We start from the raw sequence: 18,441 nt of genomic DNA on the forward strand, positions 1-18,441 counted from the left end.
TCTCCTCCCATCAGAGCACAAGTGGGTCACTGCAATATCTTAGAAAGTAGGCTGCCTGCTGCATTATTCCTAGACACAAGAAGCACTTACAACATCAGATTTCTCCTGTAATTGGGCATATGCTAAGCCTCAGGCTCCTCCTATGTTGTTTTTACCAAGAACAATATCATCCTGCAGTCTTGAATTGCAGACTCTATCTATCTTCCAATTTTGTTTAAGAAAAATGATAGCTGAAACACTGCAGAGGAGATTTAAAGAATCACTCTTTTACAAGACGTGAAACAAACAGATTTATTGTATAGCTCTACATAGTTAAATAGTGCTTCTGTAAATACACCATAGGAGTTCTGCTTCAGAGGACATGCAGTACCTCAGAAGCAGTGATGTCCACGGTCACTAAAGCAGAAGCCAAGTATTGTTTACATAACTCTTCTCCGAAAAAACCAACCAAACAAACAAACAAAAAAACAGAATACTTGCTTTCACTTAGATAGTCACACAGCTGCAGAGCTTGTGCCCTTGCAAAAATTGAGGCTAAATTGAGGCTGTGGGGGGATTCAGAGCAGGTCTGCTGGGTTTGTCCCCTTGACGTTCCTTAATTTTTGTCTCGTCCTGCCCCCTGGTGGGAGCACAGGCCGCGGGTCTATGTTTCTCAGAGACACATTTCGACAGTGTAACCTCAAACTACACTGCGTTTCTTACATTGCTTTTTGTGATAAAGAATGAGTGTCAATTAACATAATAATTATTTCATTTAATAACAACGGAAATAAAACTATATTATTATTTAATAAAATAATTGCTTTCTCTAAAACTTAAACAATTATATATATATAAACATACAGTGCTTATTAATGCAGTTTTAGTAGGAGCTGAAGATATAGCAACATCTATAAAATGAGAGTTTCTTTACTTAAAGTTTACATAAATTCCTTTATTTTATTTCTAGAAAGATCAACAAAATGATAGCACAGACCTGCATTGGGTTACTGCTCAGTAGTCAAAAAAATACTTTAGATCTAACAGGTAGGAAGAAAAAAGCAGAATAAAAGCAGATATATGCAGAATAAAAGGCCTTAAAAGTGTTAACACTTGCCATCTATTTAACTGCTGCAATTCTACTCTTACTGAATGATATCCTCTAAGACTAGCAAAATAAGATACCACCAGTACCAAGTAAATGGCAATGTTAACCTTGTCAGCCATGTTTGCATTATTTTTGACACACATGTGTTTCACTGTCAATTCCTTCATCTCATTTAAGCTCCAAACACTTCTGTACACTCTTAAACTCCTTCAGGTATCCAGATCACCCACTGGCCTTCCAGGTGTCTCTTGTCCCAAACTCCATGTTCTACAGACACCAGTGGTTGCAGGCAGCACATTCTGCTCCTGTCTATACCAAAGCTGTAGTGGAGGAGGGAAAAAATCATTCAGCCCCACTGAGTTCACTGAACTGCCAGTGAAAACAGCAGCACTGCAGTCTCTGAGCACACCTGAGCCACTGAGGTGACAATGCTTGGCTGGGGTGTGACACTGGAGTCCATCCACCCCCAGTACTTCAGGAGCCACCACTGGCATCTGGATAAACCAGATCAGTCTCAGCAGCAGCCAGAGCCCTGTCCACCCCACTTTCTTCAGCTGCATCTGCCATAAAACAAAGGCCTTCTTACACCTTTCCTTGGTTTCCTACTGCAGAGAGCAAGAATTACTTTTGAGTATCTATACATGCAAGCTGATAGAAAAGCTCAATCCTATTTGCACCCAGACAATACAAATCAGAAGCTACTGTAAAGGCATATAGAAGAACAAAGTATCAAAGTAGCAGAAAATATCAGAAAGCATAGCAGAGGTTTTATGATTCCCAAGTGTATTTTGGCCTGGGTTCTCAGCTGGTAGAGCAGCACAATTTCCACTGCCTTCAATAACTGTTTTGTAGCCACCAAGAATCCAGCCATGTGTGACAGCTTAGGGCAAAGGGAGATTAGACATCTTCCTGCAATTACATAACAGTTTGCCTAAGTGGTGAATTTACAAGTTGCAATCAACTGGTCTACCCTGCAGAGGCGTGTGAAAATGCCTTGGGTTATGTGACACAGAACTACATCATGTCCCTGACTGATCAAAAACCCAGTAAGAAATGGTAGGTTGCAGATGAAGATGAACTGCCAGTTGCAGTTTAAAACCAAAATGTTTAAAGAAAAATTTCTTATGACTGCATATTACCACAGCACAACCTTTTCTCTACTTAAACATCCAATCCAGACTAATTTGTGGTGCAACATTTAGGGACTATATGTCTTTATGAACTCCAAGCACTGGCATAGAAAGGATTGTGGTTTTAGGGCTGTTTGATGGCTTATCTTAATTATGCTCTCACCACAAAATTAAAATCTAATGAGATCTCAGTTTGGATAAGTTCATTTAAATTGTCAAGGGTACAAGAAAGAGCTGTAAAGTCTAATCAAAGAAAAGAAAAAAAGAACTCTTTATACATTGAAAAGCAGAAAGAATTTTTGTTCATCTCCAGTGACTGTAAATTATTTAGTCCCTCATTGATACAGTTTATATTCTCAATAATACAGGTGAGAGCCTGATTCTGCAATCCCTGTTTATGTCAAACAGCATACACTCAGTTGAATAATAACATTTATTTTAATGTTGTAACTGCACATAGCAAATAAGTGGGAAGCTTTGCAAGGTGAGAAAGTAGCTTTTTTTTTTGATACTTAGAACACACTACCATGCTTAAAAGTTGTTTGTTTGGGCCATCCACTCCATAAGTAGTTTACTTGACATGATCAGGGAAGAAGCAGATAGTCAAACCCTGCCTACTGACAAGCAGCCTGGGAAGTTGGAGCAAACTAGAACAGCACAGGTCTGTCCCACCTCCAGGCTGCAGAAAGGACCCCTCAGGGCCCAGCTCATGTTAAATTCTGCAGGAGCTGCATGTGGAAATCTATATAAAACATTTGCATTGACATTCCCTTAGGCTGTATCAGATCTAACATGCTGTACTACACAATGTAAATTGCAAATATTTGTTCTCACTATAAAAATAGACAAACTGTAGCTAATTAAATATCTTGCTGCCTTTGGAAAAGCAGACAGGACAAGAGGAGCTGAGGGCTATTTGTACTCAGGCCAGTGACAGAAAGTGTAACTAAGGGGAACACCTCACTGCTAGCGCTGGGCCCTGCGCTGTGATCTCACTGCAGCCTGTGGTCTGCGGCTGGGCCCTCACTCCCGCTAGCCTGGCTGAAGTGAATTCACCCTAGGGAAAAACTCCTTGCAGAGATTTTGTGGCAATGCCTAGTGTGGATGATTATCTCATCAGATTCCCAGTGCTTTATGAATTATGATCAAAAAGTGAATGACCCAGTTCAGTAATGAAATATCATTAACACTCGTATGTTTTCTGTCTCCTAGGCAACCACACTTTTTTGTTTGTTTCAGAAGATTTAAAATACAAACACACATATGAAAAGATTCAGGCAAGAACACACATTATTTCCTTCGGAAGGACATGTGCTCTCCCACGCCTGAGCTATCTTTTTGCCATGGCTTGTAACAAGCAAGCACTAGAAAGACATTTGCATCACCTCATCGGAGATACCTGAGGGAGCCGACTAGCTGCGTTATGGAGCTCGCGTCCAACCCAGGGATCTCTGCTCCGGCGCTGGGATTGCCTCCTCCTCCCCTCCCCTCCCGGCCCGGAGCTCGCAGGGCTGTTTGCCACACTTTTCTCCTCGCTATTCAGCACCTTTGCGGCCTTTCCCCCTTTCTTAGGGGCCACGAGCGTTCCCTGACGGCTCGGCGGGCCCGGCCCGGCTTCCCCTCAGCCGCCCGCCCTCAGCGCGCAGCCCCGGCAGCCCCGCGGTGCGGCCAGCCCGGCCCGGCCCGGCCAACATCCCGGGCATCCGGCGGCGTGAAACGTGCACCGTTCAAAAATGTCAATATTTTTCTCGTTTTCCTGAATGCTAAGTGCCGGTTTTCCCCACTCCCAGAGGGCTTTTTTTGGGGGGAATTTTCTGAAATTTTCGTGATCCGTCGCAGTTCAAACAAGTTGAAATTGACTTCTCCGTGGTGAAATGAGTCACTGCAATCTTTCACTCACATTCGTAATTACATCCCACCCTGGCTATTTGAGCTGGTCAAAATTACTATGAAAGAAATATACTAGCAGCTCAAAGACACTTGCATTTAAAAAATGAATGGAATTTGAGAAATAAAACCCTTCCCAGGTGACAGCTATATTGCCTGTTAGCAGCTAAAGAAGCACCAAAAATTCCGATCTGGTTCTTCTAAACCAGAATTTTTATCCCAAGAGAAACACTGAACTCTTGCTTTTTATCTTAATTCAGGATAAAAAGAAAATCTTAAAAGACAAAAAAAATCACTTGAATGTTTTCCTGGAAGAAATGTCCATTTTCCAATTTCCTATCTCCTTTGAGCAGTTTCTCTCTGCAAAAGCACTTTTATCCCAGGAGGGAATATTTTAATGGAATATGTTTGAAATGCATGTTCATCATCCAAAAGACATAAGCACACGTCTTGGTTTCTCCGATGAGCAGAGTAATTCTCCTCTCATATCAGCCAAACACAAACATACTTCAACAGAGCAGCAAACAAGCTGGACATGCCTTTACCTCTGCTTTTCCAGCACACACTGCTGGAAAAATGCTCACTGCTCACTTGAGAAAGTGCAGGCTAGCAGGACAATAAAGGATAAGTGAATATGCAAACAGGAGTCTAATCTATTTCTTATCTGTGACCTATTCATAAACTAAAAAGTAACAACTTGGAATTAATTGCTGAGGGTACTCAGTATACTAAGAGAGGAAAAAAGAGGCAGCCTTGGATTAAATTTGCTTCTAGAAGTTGCTATATAGAGACAAAACCCTCCTTTTGTGCAACTACTTTTTAATCTTGCTAGATTTTTAATATAATTAACACATATGGTCTATAAAGGGCCATTAAATCCTCTAATTTTATATTTAGAAACTCACAGAATTTCTTCAAAATCGACAAGCATCCTATTTTTACTTGAAGCCATTTAAAGTTCATCACCCTTCTCTTGATTCCTTTTAGTCATTAATAACTCTAACTTACAAAAAATTCACGTGAAGCACTATAAACCCACAGTAATGTAATCATGAGAGTTGCCTCTTTGCTGCAGCAGGATTACAAACAGGAATGCTCCTCTTATCATGGCTGTAGAGTTACAGTCCAGCTTCTTAGTACTCAGGGTTAGAGAACTGGTTAAGGAGTTTGTGCCTGGGTTTTCTAGGAGAAATCAATTTATAAATCATGTGTGGCATATCCCCTCAGAGCTGAGAGTTTTCAGGAAGCCCAGTTTCCTTTTCCTACCTTCACCACATAGACCATAATTTTTGGTTTTATCTTCCCACCAGTACTGAAAGAAAGTATCTGCTGCTGCTCTTTTACATTTTTCAGTAGATTTATACAAGTTATATTGCATGAAAATCTGGACCTTCATTAAAGCCAACTAATGAGGTAACTTTTATATTTGCACTCAGTTACAAAAAATACACCTATTTTTAGGAAGTAATTAATACCAAATCACAAAATATGCTAAATTGGAAAGGTCCATCAAGTCCAACTCTTCTGCCTGGGGGTAATATTATTCCTTTGCTCCTGTGAGTTCTTCAAGAGAAAAAAATTATTTGTGCTACAGTAGTGATTATATCCCCCTAAGAGTGCCTGACTGTGCCAGGCACAAGTAAATGCATGAAACAAGAAAGTAATTTCCTGCCCCAAAGATGTACACTTTAAGCATACATGACAACAGATGGAGAAAACCCTGGAGTATTAATATTGCATGCACCAGAAGGGATTATTCTCACTGTGCATGGATTAGGCTGTATGCTGTTGCTACTTGTACTGAAAGTCCTTGGTCCAATACCACATCTTGCAGGACTGGAGGTGGAATAAAATTTTCTTTCAAAGTCTGCAGATTGAGTGTAGCCTCCCACACATTTCATTATACTGCTGTCAAGGTTCATTCTCACTGGCATTGTCATTTTTATCTTGAAAATGTTTTCAGAATGCAAGAGGCTCAATGGAAAGAATCACTGACACAAGTTTGGCATGCTTTTCTGTAAGCAGTAGAAGAAAACTCTGCCTGCATTGCAGGCATGATAATCAGCATATCCCATGGGCAACTACTTGTTTCCCTCCTCTGAAAGCACCACAGAACCTAACTGTACCAACAGTCAGCACTTACTTTTGTATCAGTGCACCGGTGGTCAGCAACAGGGAAAAAGGGGAACTTAGTAAAATATATAACGTTGTCCTTTAATATGTAATGTCTGGAGCATTTCTGCAGCAAACTACTGACCTTAAAGTCTAGATGGTTTGTAAGCTATGCCCTTACAAGTGATTTTCCCTCTCACTAAGTCCCTTTAAAATCTGTAATGCTAGTCTCTACTGAGAACAGCGTTTGGCATACCTCAAACACATTGTAGAGTGTGTTTCATTTTTTAGAAGCTTTGTTTCTTCTTCTTATGTCCAATACATTTGAACTTGCATAGAAAGACTAATCAAACCAGAAGAATACTCTGTCAGACTGTGTGTGTGGACCAGATGTGCTTCTGTTGATGTTGCTGAGAGATTTTTCCCCGTGGATTTGAACTGGAAACATGAAGAGGCCATATGGTAGTAAAGATAATTTACATAGCACCTTTTATCAACAAATATTACAAAGGACCTTGCAAATCACCTACTGTACAGGAAGAATTTCACTCAGAACTGAAACACAAATACCTCTGGGGTAAAACCTGGAAATACATAATAGGACACAGTAATGCTATGAAATTATTTCTAATTAGTTGTGAAAAATAAAGTCACAGCAAACTGAAATTGTGAGAGGAGCACAGGTGGACAAGTTCTATTTACAAATCAGTTGCAATCTGCACAGTTTCACCCTATATGTGAAGTAATAATTAATGGAAAGTAGTTTATTCATTTTGAGAAGTGCAACTCTGATAAAATGATCTTCAAATACAGACACTGAAAACAGAATAGAATACTAAGTAGATAACTTCATTTCAGTTTTGCAGACATTCACTGTACATATGCACAATAAATATGTATATTTCATCTTAATTTCAGTGTCCCAGTAGCTAATGTGGCCAAGAAGAGTTATACTATTTTTTCTATTTGTTAAAGGTGGGACTGTGGGAGGCTCTGGACATTTTCCAGTACTGTCATGCATGCCACTACTGAAGCAAGAATAATCAAGAAAAAACAATTGTTTCAAAGATAATGTAATTTTATTTCCAACCATGTTGAGGAAGATGAACAGTAGGAGATAGAAAATGTGATCGATTGCAATATCCATCAGGGTCAGCAAAGAACATGGTCATAATTTTCAAATGAAACTATGTAAAATTCCTTAGTGAGGTTTATTATTTGAAAACGTTACCTTCTTCCAACTTTACTTCCAGGCTGAACCTTGTTTCAGTCCCCAATCTGTCTAATGTGCTGTAGATATATTTATATTATGTTTATCTGCTGTAAAAAGGCAATTCTAAATGCTGCTCAACAAATCAAATAAATATTAAGTAGACATACAACATAATTTATGTTGCATATTTATGGAGCTCCCAGAACAACTTACTACAAAATCATTCACTGCACTTAAAATAAAATTTGAAACAGTTTTATGTAAAGAGACTTTTGAAACAAGACTTTTCAAAGAATCCAGAAACTTCAGCTTCCAGGTCCTATCTTTTGATTTTCTAAGAACTTCTGCCCATCCACAGTAATCCAGTCTTGGTCACACAAAGTCACAGCAGTCTTAATATCACATTTATCCTCATCACCCAGCCATAGTGGTCCTTCCTATCACAGCAAAGATAAAGACAATGTAACTGATTCTATAGTAAATTACCAGCAGGTCTTTTCCTGATTCCAGCATTGCAGCATTTTGTAACCATGAGTGCAATGATTTTCAGTATAGCCATGTGACAGCTGCAAAACTTCTGTGTATTAAACTAGCTGCTAATTAGGAGTAAAGAGTTTCTTGAAGCTCTTGAAGCTCTTAAAATTGACTGTGCCAAGATCCATTGTCCAGATATTCCTGTTCACTTCAAAGGAGTAACAGCTAAGAGAAACTGTACTGCAGACACACCAGTACTTGAAAATTATAGGTTAGGAAAGACATCAAAGATTGCATTATTAGAATTGTAGATCTCTGAGGGGGAACAGCCATGTGTGGAAATTCTGTGTGCTTACACCTGACATGCAACCACTTAGCATTCCTAAAAAATGGGCACTAGCAGTATCACTCCACAATTATGATGCCCATTTTCATGGTCATGCTTTGTACACCCTCCTGATGGCACTACTTACAGTCAGAGGTGTGGAATAACATGAACACAGTGCACTCCTACCCCCAGGAGCAATTCTCCTTTTTTTATTTGTATAGTCATATGCACTAAAAGGATGTGAAAAGACTATTATTAAACTGCCCTTAAATATGTTTAATGGCACCACATGCTGACTCAGAAATTCCTTTCTTTCAAGCCCATATAAAGCCAGGGGTCTAATTGCAAATGCTCTATTACTGTGTTGATAAATGTACCATATCATTCTTTCCTTTTCAGAAAAAATTCATGCAGGCCTTTTTAATACAATGTTTTAAAGATCAAACTCAGAATATCCATTTAGAAGAGCAATCTCAGTTCTTAGCTGTAGTAAAAGTAGTAATAATAACACTTACTGTACTTTAGATCTTCAAAGCACTGTATGGATATTAAGTAACTTGTCTCTCTTGGCAAGGATTTTAGTATGCATTGGACAGTAAGTAGCAGTAGGTACCTTGTTTCTTTCTTTTTCTTCATTATTTTCTCCTTTCTGTTTTATTCCCCATAGGCTATAAGTACCTCACTTCTCCATTTATGGGAATTCCAGAAATTCCTTACTGGTGATACTGAATGATTTGAATTTGCTTTTACCAGCCAGAGCAATCCATCAGACTCCTATTATTTGTAAGATAGCTCAGGAACAGAAATGAGAGTCAACTTTCTTATGAAGCCTGCTCTCTTGCCATAACACAGAGCTGTCCTGGCTAGGTTTCAAAAGGAAACATCCACTTTTTTATTTTCCCCCTAGCTCAAATGTTCTTATTTACCATGACAGCTAATAGGATCAGAATAGGTAAGAATCTTTTCTTTTGCAAGTGCTGAGGTAGAAACTCAAGAGTGCAGTCCCAAGGATGGCGTCGTCACAAATACAAGGACAAACATTATTGTATTGTTCTTTGTGCTTTTCAAAGTAGCCTAGTAAAACAGGGCTTGGCAATCCTCACTTTCGATAGAAGACTACCTCCTTTCTAGGTGGCAGGGGTAAGTGCAGGCAAATTATCCAGTTCTGCTTAGAACCAAGGGTCAAAGGTACAGTAACCGAGATCTGTAGAGCCAGAGCTTGTCACAGCAGCAGTGAGAATTTGCCATCCCAGAAATCAGTTGAACTTCAAACCTGTTGCACTCTCATTCCACCCAGAAGCTGCTACAGTCTCCGTTCCTCTTTGCAGCAACATGTCTTTCTGTAAATGTTCAGCATTGTAAAGTACTCATATCCTTAAATTTCCAATTAAATCCCAAGGAGACTGAGAAGTCTGCAGATGTAACAAGCATTAATTCAGTGGTCTACGTTGTCAAAAAAAGGCAGTCAATGTTTAAGTGCATTACATCCATTTATCTTTTGGTTATCCAGGAAACTATTTCTATAAGCTTGTGATGAAAACATTTTCAATAAACATTACAATAAAATTACTGGGACAGTTTGGCTTGTGGAAATTCTCCCACAACTGAGAATTACCAACAAACAGAGGTGCAATCTCACTCCTAAATTGTATCAACATAGGTGTGAGTCATATTCACAGCAGCTGTGAATGTGCTCTGACTTCATTTTGCTTCCCTGTCTTCACTTCCTATCTCCTAACAGTGTATGTCCTGGAAGTGTTCTGCCACATGCTTGCTTCCCCAGGACTGCATGGATATTTCTGCAGAAGCAATTCTGAAAAGATAAATACCCAACTCTCTTCCTCCTTGACCAGTAGATCTGGAGAAATCAGTCCCTTCCCAGTGATCAACTTGACCTTTGCCAATACCACTAAACACTGCTCCAGGAAGAAGCAGGCTGATAATTTTCCATAGAGACAGCACTTTTCTGTCACAAAACAAAAAAAGATACTAGCTTCTTAGTTGCCCAAGTAAATAATCTTTGATGCAGATGTGTTTTTAAGCTTTTTCCTTGAAAAAATAACATGAACATGGTTTATGTTTCCTATTATATCTAGAGATATATTCAGAATTGCCCTTTGGAGGCTTCCGTAGCTATAGAATAAGTCTTGATGACAAGAAATTAAGAAAGTGGAGGGTAGGACTTGCTAGAAAAATTTATGCAGCTAAGGACAGAATACAAGACTTCAGGGTCTGAACGGGTGAAGCAGAACTGTTTATCTGTCATGCCACATAGAAAAGATTTCTGAGCTGATTTATTGCTTAGCTTTTGAAAGATCAACACAGTCACATAGAAAAAAAAATCACTATTTTCTTTTCTTCTTTCCGGAACTATAAACCTATATTTCAAAGCCATTGTTGAAGTGAAGGATTAGATGAAAAGGTTGATCCCTGACTCAGTTTTCAAGGGCAGGTCTCATGCTACTTAACCCAGGAATTTCCCAAGTTTTCTGTTGCATTCTATGCTGCCATCATCTGGCTCTTTTCATAAAATCTGACATTTTCTAAATCTCAGTTATCTCCAGGCCTGAATTTCTCTTTGGGTAAGAATCTTCAATGCATTTCATTATGACGTCTCACAGTAAGAATTTACCTTTTCTCAAACAGGAAGCATCTCTCTGCAGCTACCACTGCCAGAACATTTACCCAGACTCTGGGCCAGACATGCAGCACCCTTTGCCTGAGTACTCAAGATGGAGGGAGGATATTAATTTATGTGTCTGTTCATACTTCAACATACCATTCTGATTCTAAACCTCTTCAATCACCTAGCAGAGATTTCTTGATAGATAGCCAGTTACTTCTGGCCTACCAGCCACCAGCATCTTGGCTATACCTTCCTAACTCAGGGAATGCAGACATTTGGGCACAGAAAACACCTCTCCTCCCACAGAAAAGGGTGTTACCAAATCTCCCAGTGATTTACTTAAATATAAACAGGCCGTTTACTTACTCCAAGGCAAATCTTATCTTCTGCCTGATGGAGCAATGATAAAAGGTGACAGAAGCTTTCCAATGGGCTTAGATGGATCCAAGGCCACACTGCTTCCAAGACATCACAACCTTCAGCTCCTTCTCATACATCTGGCAGCCAGAGTACTGTGGAAGATTCAGAAACATTAATCTGGCTAAATTCTGGGTTTCTGATGGCAGGTAAAACTCTGAGGGAATTGTGAAAGCATTGCCACTAATACAGACGTGGGGAAGTACAATACATACAATAAACTTTGCTTCATCTTTAGATTGCAACATACCACTCTGGGTTCTGAGGAAAGGCTTCTCCTGGAGCATTTCCAGTGCTTGGCTTTTTCTCTACTCTGATCTTCACAGAAGCCCTCTCTGTGCATGCCAGGCAAAAGTCTGCCTAGCCAAGCATGCTCATCTGCTTTGTCTTCCTGTTAAAGGACTCACCTAACCTGTTCTGTAGGTAACAAGGCCAAGAGAGCAAGGTTGCCTCTCTGCTGCCCAGCCACACCCCAGCTCCAAGAGCAAAACAAAAGGATGCTGCAAAGAACATTTCTGTCATACATGGAATAGCAAACAAGCAAGCACAACACATCCCTTTATCACAGCACACATGAATCACGGCATGCAGTTCGTGACAGGACACTGATCAATTGCCATAGGGAGACAGCAGCGTGGGGAGACATTCAAATATGCTTTCCTTTTTTTTTCTGAAACATGAGAGGCAGGTTAAATAAGGCCCTGCTGGGTCTTGTGATGCACATTTTTCAGGTATGGTAATTCCTGCATACAAGGAGACTTCGAGGCCTATAAATTAGAATGAACAAGTCTCGGGGCAAACCAGAAAAAAAGGGCATATTTACATAGGGACTCTAAGGAGAGATGAACCTAAAAAGATAAAAGAAGATGGGAAACTTGGTCTTAGAAACAATAACAATTTCTGCTTGATTTTAATTTCCACATCCAAGTCCTGAGAAAATCTACAGGATGAAAACCGACATTAAATAGACACTTCTTTAATGGACAAAGTAGAAACATGCCTAATATTTGGATAAGCAGAACTGACCACTTATTTTGCCTGAGTACTAACTTCAAATGAAGTGTCAATGAAGTTTCTGTGCTGAAGCTTACAGATTCTGTATTTGCAATTCATTTTTGTAATGACAGAACAGAAGTGGGACTGGACAGCTGTATGAAACCTCCATTCTGAATTCAAATCTGAATTGGACCTCAACCAATACATGCAGGTCTTGAGCACCATTATGTGCTTCCCTAAAAATCTTCACTGCTCTGAATACTGGATGAATGTCTCCTTAGGCATGCTGGCTGAACTGGGCTGAGACTTTCAGACCCACTTGGGAACTGGCAGAAGTGGAACTGGGCTCCCAAGGTTTAAAAAAAGCATGAATCCTAATGAAGTAGCACAGAAAGTAAATATGTACTTCTAAAAGTACTCAAGTCAGCACTGTTAAATATTAGAGGCTTGAGGAAACACCTTTCATACAGTTGCTGGTAGAAGAAATGCAGACAAGCCTTACATTGGCCCTATATAGCATTGTATTTATTTCTTACACCACCAGTTTTCATAGCCTTGACCTGTGTAACTGTAGAGTAAGAAGAAAATAAAGAAGCAAACCACATAGAAATATGTGCCCCATGTTCCTTACTCAGGGATTAAACAAAACAAAGAATGTTTCATTTCAATTTTCAAGCAGGCTCTCTTCTGAAGAGTGCTGATGCCCTATGATACCTGAGCAAGACAGCATTAGGACTGTACACACTGCATTCCTCCTTGCTTTATTAATAAAACAATAATGAACTCAGTGGTGCAGAAGCAACAGAACATGCTGCTATGAAGGAGACCTTAAAGCCCACTCAGCTGCTTCACCGGTGTGTATTAAAATTAATGAGTTTCTGCTGCAGAAGAAAGAGGTGTCCTTACAGGGGAATGAGATCTCTGATCTTTATATTGTAGCACAACCACTGAGAAGCACAGGAATCTGCAGAGCTCAGTCTCAACAAACCTCCTTTTACAGGGGAAGGCAAGGACAGGCTGAATACACTTGCTATACATATTGAAAGAGGGGATAGGGGAGTTTTTCATTTGCATCTTAAGCACTCTCCCACTAGTAAAAACTGGATCAAGGCTCTCTCCCTCCCCCACCCCCATTTTTACAGCAAAGTGAGAAAAATATTGGCAATATTGAATGCCAGCCAACAGCTGCGGCTGCTAACTCAGTCATTATAACCAAAAGATTTAATAGCTGTCAGTTAAAGAGCCTTGATACGTATACATGGGAACATATACCTGGAGGTCAGCACACTTCATTAATATTTTTGTTTATGACGTCCTTCACAGTGGTTTTGAGCTTTTAATGCTTTCCAGTTAACAAAGCAAAACTTTGAAGCAACTATCAGATTGGTAAATAATACAAATTTTAAAATGTTGTTTTATTAAGACAGCTCCGTTTTAGTCCAAATTCTTCAAGGCTTCATTAGACTGAAAAGAGGAGTTCATAACACACTTCTACAATACCATCTCTGTGAAACTTATTTCCTGCTATGGAACTTCAAGAAGAAACAAAAGTTACTAGCATGTTTCGTATCTGAAACACATCAAGTATTTTGTTAGCTCAATTCAAACCACTTGGACTTAAGTTGTAACTGGAGAGTACTTTAATCAGAGATTATCCTAATTCTAGAGAATAATTACCTAAAATCTTAAAGAGGATAATTTTCTTATAATTTTATTTTCTTAGGTATTTTTAGAGATACATCGACCTCAGATATATTAATGAGTGCTAGCTTCAAACATAGTTTAAAACAAGTGCTGAATCATGATAAAATATAGAAAACCAGGATCAACTCAAAACTTCTCTGACCTGTCTTATAGGCACCAGGTATTCCCATTTAATGAGGATATTTGATCTCAATCCATTCAGATTTGAATTTTATACTCTTTCTATTCCAGAGTTCATTGCAATCTACAGAACAGGAAAAAAAGAGGGAAGTAGAAGGTGGAAGGGGGACACAGACAACACACAGGATAGACAGGCCCAAACAAAACCACCAACCAACAAAGAAATACAAAATACCCACACCAAAACTTGAGGAACCATTAACAATTGAATTTCCTAATGCGTGGCTACGATTTATACCTAAAATCTTTACATCACTTGTGTAGAGCTTAGTGTTTTCCACAGCATAACCTACATCCCAGTCTGCAAACTGCTTCTGTTCTAATTTAGCCAAGTTCAGCTTATTAACAGTATCATATAAAGGGCAGCATTTTGTTTACCTCATTAAAATCCAGAAATTTGCTACACTGTCCTGCTATTAAGTCCCTGTCAGTCCAGAAGCATTCCATTGGGACTACATTAGTTCATTACTGAAATACACTTTTCTTTTAGTCTCACTAAAGTCAAGCTTTATCAACACTACATGAAGAAAAGTGGTATCTTAAGTTCAGCCTCTGTAACTTCTTTTTTGAAGAAGGTTTTTGGAAAGGCAAGAAATAACATGGAGGTGAAAATTTGTCTCAGAAGACTCCAGAACTGGTTATTTATATGACTTAAAGAGAGGATGATCTATTTTGTCACTTGCAAATCTCCCTTTGTGTCTCTTTCCTCTCCCCTTCTGTTGTAGATGGGGCAAACCTGAAGTTGAGCTCCAGAAAGTACCTGGGGAACGCTCTGATTCTGGGGATAATTTGAACCCAAACACAGCTGATTCCAGCTTGTCCGGTTTGAGCAAAGCACAACCTCAGCACTGAACAATCTGACATCTATACAGCAAAATCTCACACTGGACTCTGGTAAAGAACTGATTTCCTTCCTTATTCTGTCCTAACACAGAGAAGTGCAATTGGGTGTGTGGCCCCACAAAAGAGTAATTGTTAAGAGACATTTCCATGAGTACTTTCAAGGCCAAAGAGTCAGAGACCACCTCTGCTAAAAGGAGCCATAAGCAGCCAGAGGCCATGAACACATCAGCAAGGACTGGGGCTCTCTAGAAACAGAGCTGTGCAGAGACAGTTGGTGCTGATGACCTGACATGCTACCATGAATATTTCATTAGGGTTTAACTCAAAAAAGAACAAATCTGGTCTCACTAGGGATTGAATGCAGTCAGTGAGCATTGAAAATGCTCTTGGAAAATGCCCTTTCAGTTTAATCTGAAAGAGATCCAATAAAGCACCCCAAGACTGCTCCATGGTACGAATCAAAGTACATTTACCAGGGACAAGCAGATTAGCTTCAGAAGCACATTCCTGATATGAAATAAAGTACTAATCTAGATGCACTATAAATTCTTCTGCATGAGATCCTAACAGCACAATATACAGAGGAAAAAAATTATTTTGTCCTGTGCTCAGATACACAATAGTGAAAGTGGAATCAGGATGCATCTTCCAAAGTAAAGTGATGCTATGTAAAAGCCAAACAGATAGGCATGAAATTTTTAAAAATCAAAGATAATGGAAAGAAGCAATTTAAGATAATTTTACTCCCTTTAAGAGTAAAAATTGCTTTTACATTTAAATCAAATGAGAGCTTCTATACAGCATAAGCCACAGACCTAAGCACCAAGCAGTGACAGAAGAAAAATCAGGATTCTTTTATAGGCTTAAGACCTTTAACACTGCCAGGTTTTTATTGGTTTTTGTTGTTTTTTTTTTTTTAATTTTTTGTTTTGGTTTGGTTTTTTTGGGTTTTTTTTTTTAATCTAATCACACAAAATTAACTAAAGGTATCTTGACATGCCTCAATAGAAACAAAATTCTTTTTATTTAGACAGAAATTAAATATAGTAACAAAACCCCAAAACAATCTATTCTCAGCATTCTGTGAAGGGCTAGAAGACAATAGCAAATGTGTATATTTTTCTGGAAATGTTTGTAACACTTAAGAATTTGTTTCTTAATTAAGGAATTTCAAAGTTACTAATGTCAATGGTAATCTGGTGCCAAACGAAACACAATTTTTATCCCCTGCAGTTGCTCAGTTCTTAGTGATCATGGGTAATATTTACAAATCTGTAGAGACTTCAAGTCAAGCTGTGAACTTGAGCTTCAATATCTCAATATTTTTACCCAATTTTAAGGAAGTCTAAATACGTATGGCTCTTGACTGATTTAGGTGGCACTACATCAGAGCTACATAGAAAAGTTGAGACTTCACACACTTTGCTTCTGCCTCTCAGACCTGGCCAGTAGCACAAAATATAATGAAGGATAAGTCGTTAGCTACCCTGAATGTTTCAGATGTTTCACTGAACAACAGTGAAAGTGATGATACCATAACAGAGGATGAAAAGGTGCTCTTTTGCTTTGAAGTGGTTTTGGGTTAAACTTCAACAGTAACGAGAGTAAAAAGAAAGTAAGCAAGAAAGTATCATGACATCTATAATACCGTGTAGCAGACCTGGGAATAAAAATCACCTCTCCAGACAAATAAAATTCCTGTAGTCCAGCAAATAATATTAATTTCAAGCTACAGACACTGCTATATCAAGACAAAGATCTCAGTATAACATAAAGCCAAAGTGGTCAATGGTCCTTAATGTATATGTGTGCATAGATTTGATTGTAGAGCACTGACTGCATGATGCTGCCTTATGCACCCCATAGATGCAGGTAATGCTTTCATGAATAAACAAAAAAAAAAAAATTTTTATGGAAGTAAATTTTCTTACCAAAGAGAAAAGACTTCACTCCAGTCTTTTCTCAATATTTGTGTAAGTCCATTACCTTCTCATCCTAGTTTTAATATCATCATTCAGGTGTTTTTTTACTCAAAATTGACCAAATCATTCACAGTAGACCAGAATTAAACTTTTGCAACACTTGAACATGGCACACAGTAAGTCTTTACTAAAAATGTATATATAAGGGATACATAAAAATTATATATTCATATCATTCTTTAACTTATCACCCCCTTTTAAATATGTTGATAGGCTTGTAGCAAAAAAAAAAACAAAACCCCAAACAATTCCATATGTGTATTTTCAGAGCTAATTTAAAAAACCATTCCAGAGAGAAATACTCAATGAGCTGAAGTGGCGGGAGCGGCAGCGGCCGCCAGAGGGAGAGCTGGCCGCGCCAGAGACCGGCTGCGCGCAGACAGACACACGGACACACAGACACACAGACACACGCACACATACACAGAGACACACACACACTGCTGACAGTCGGTGGGACTCCAGTGCACAGAGCCCCTTCTAAAGGAAACGCCTCCACAATCACAACATTTGGGTTCCTGTGTAATCTAAAGATGCAAATTTCGACTAAAGGAGTTGATACCCAGTGCCGTTAAAGATTAGTCTTTTAATCTCTTTTCAAATTATTTCCTTACAAGTATTTAAGGTATTTTTCTTATCTTTTCCTAGAGAAAAAAATAACTAGGGCAACACAGAGAGGAGAATAAAAGGCTCTGTAGGAGTTCTCCCTGGTCAAGTGAAGAGAGGACACCTACAAAACCGTATTTTCCACTTCTTTTATGTTTACCTAAAATGGGAAGAAGTCAAGAAGGACAGCTAGGTGGTACCATGACAGAGCTCACCAGCTTTCAGTCTCTGCTGGTAGGAGGCCAGACTCTGTGACTAGTGAGTCTCAGAAGTCAGTAGATCTCCCTACTTCGAGCTGGTAACCTCAGGCAGCGGGAGAACCTCTGGGAACTGGGGCACTCTGCAGAACACAGCTGGGATCAGCACAGACTTGGACACAGATTGCCACACAGCTGATGTGCCGTGCTAACCAAAGCCTGGGCCAACCTACTTTTACTCATATTACAGAACATATAACAATATCCCATCTGGCCTTTGAATATTTCCACAGAGCAAAGTGATCCCACATTGCCAAACTGGAAAGAATTAAAAAGACTACACCTTTCTGTAATAGTTCAGAGATTTACCAGTCCCTGAAAGCTCCACTGCAAGGAGGCTATGGCCCCTCACATTTCTGACCTATTCACTATCTCCCTGCTTCTTTAGCTCTTTGTTCCTCACATATATATTTAGGGAAGCAGCTTTTCCAGATTATTCTATTTCTCTTGTATACAGTTTGAACAGTTCGAAATGAGTATTCCTTTGGCTAAGTCTTCTGAAGATTTGATGGAGATATTCTCTGTTATGGAAGTGTATGTTGAGTCCTGCAGAGTCTGAGATATGGCTCAGAGGGCATCCTGCCAAAAAAACAGAGCCA

At 39.2% G+C, this 18,441-nt stretch overlaps 1 long non-coding RNA gene across 1 annotated transcript in view; it reads right to left on the minus strand.

Moving 5' to 3' along the window:
• LOC140684595 (uncharacterized) overlaps window positions 1-18,441 on the minus strand; it is a 52,082-nt gene that overhangs the window by 10,375 nt on the left and 23,266 nt on the right. The gene's annotated exons all lie outside the window — the stretch shown is intronic.

The sequence above is a fragment of the Taeniopygia guttata genome, chromosome 8, assembly GCF_048771995.1.
Source record: "Taeniopygia guttata chromosome 8, bTaeGut7.mat, whole genome shotgun sequence".
Classification (NCBI taxonomy): domain Eukaryota; kingdom Metazoa; phylum Chordata; class Aves; order Passeriformes; family Estrildidae; genus Taeniopygia; species Taeniopygia guttata.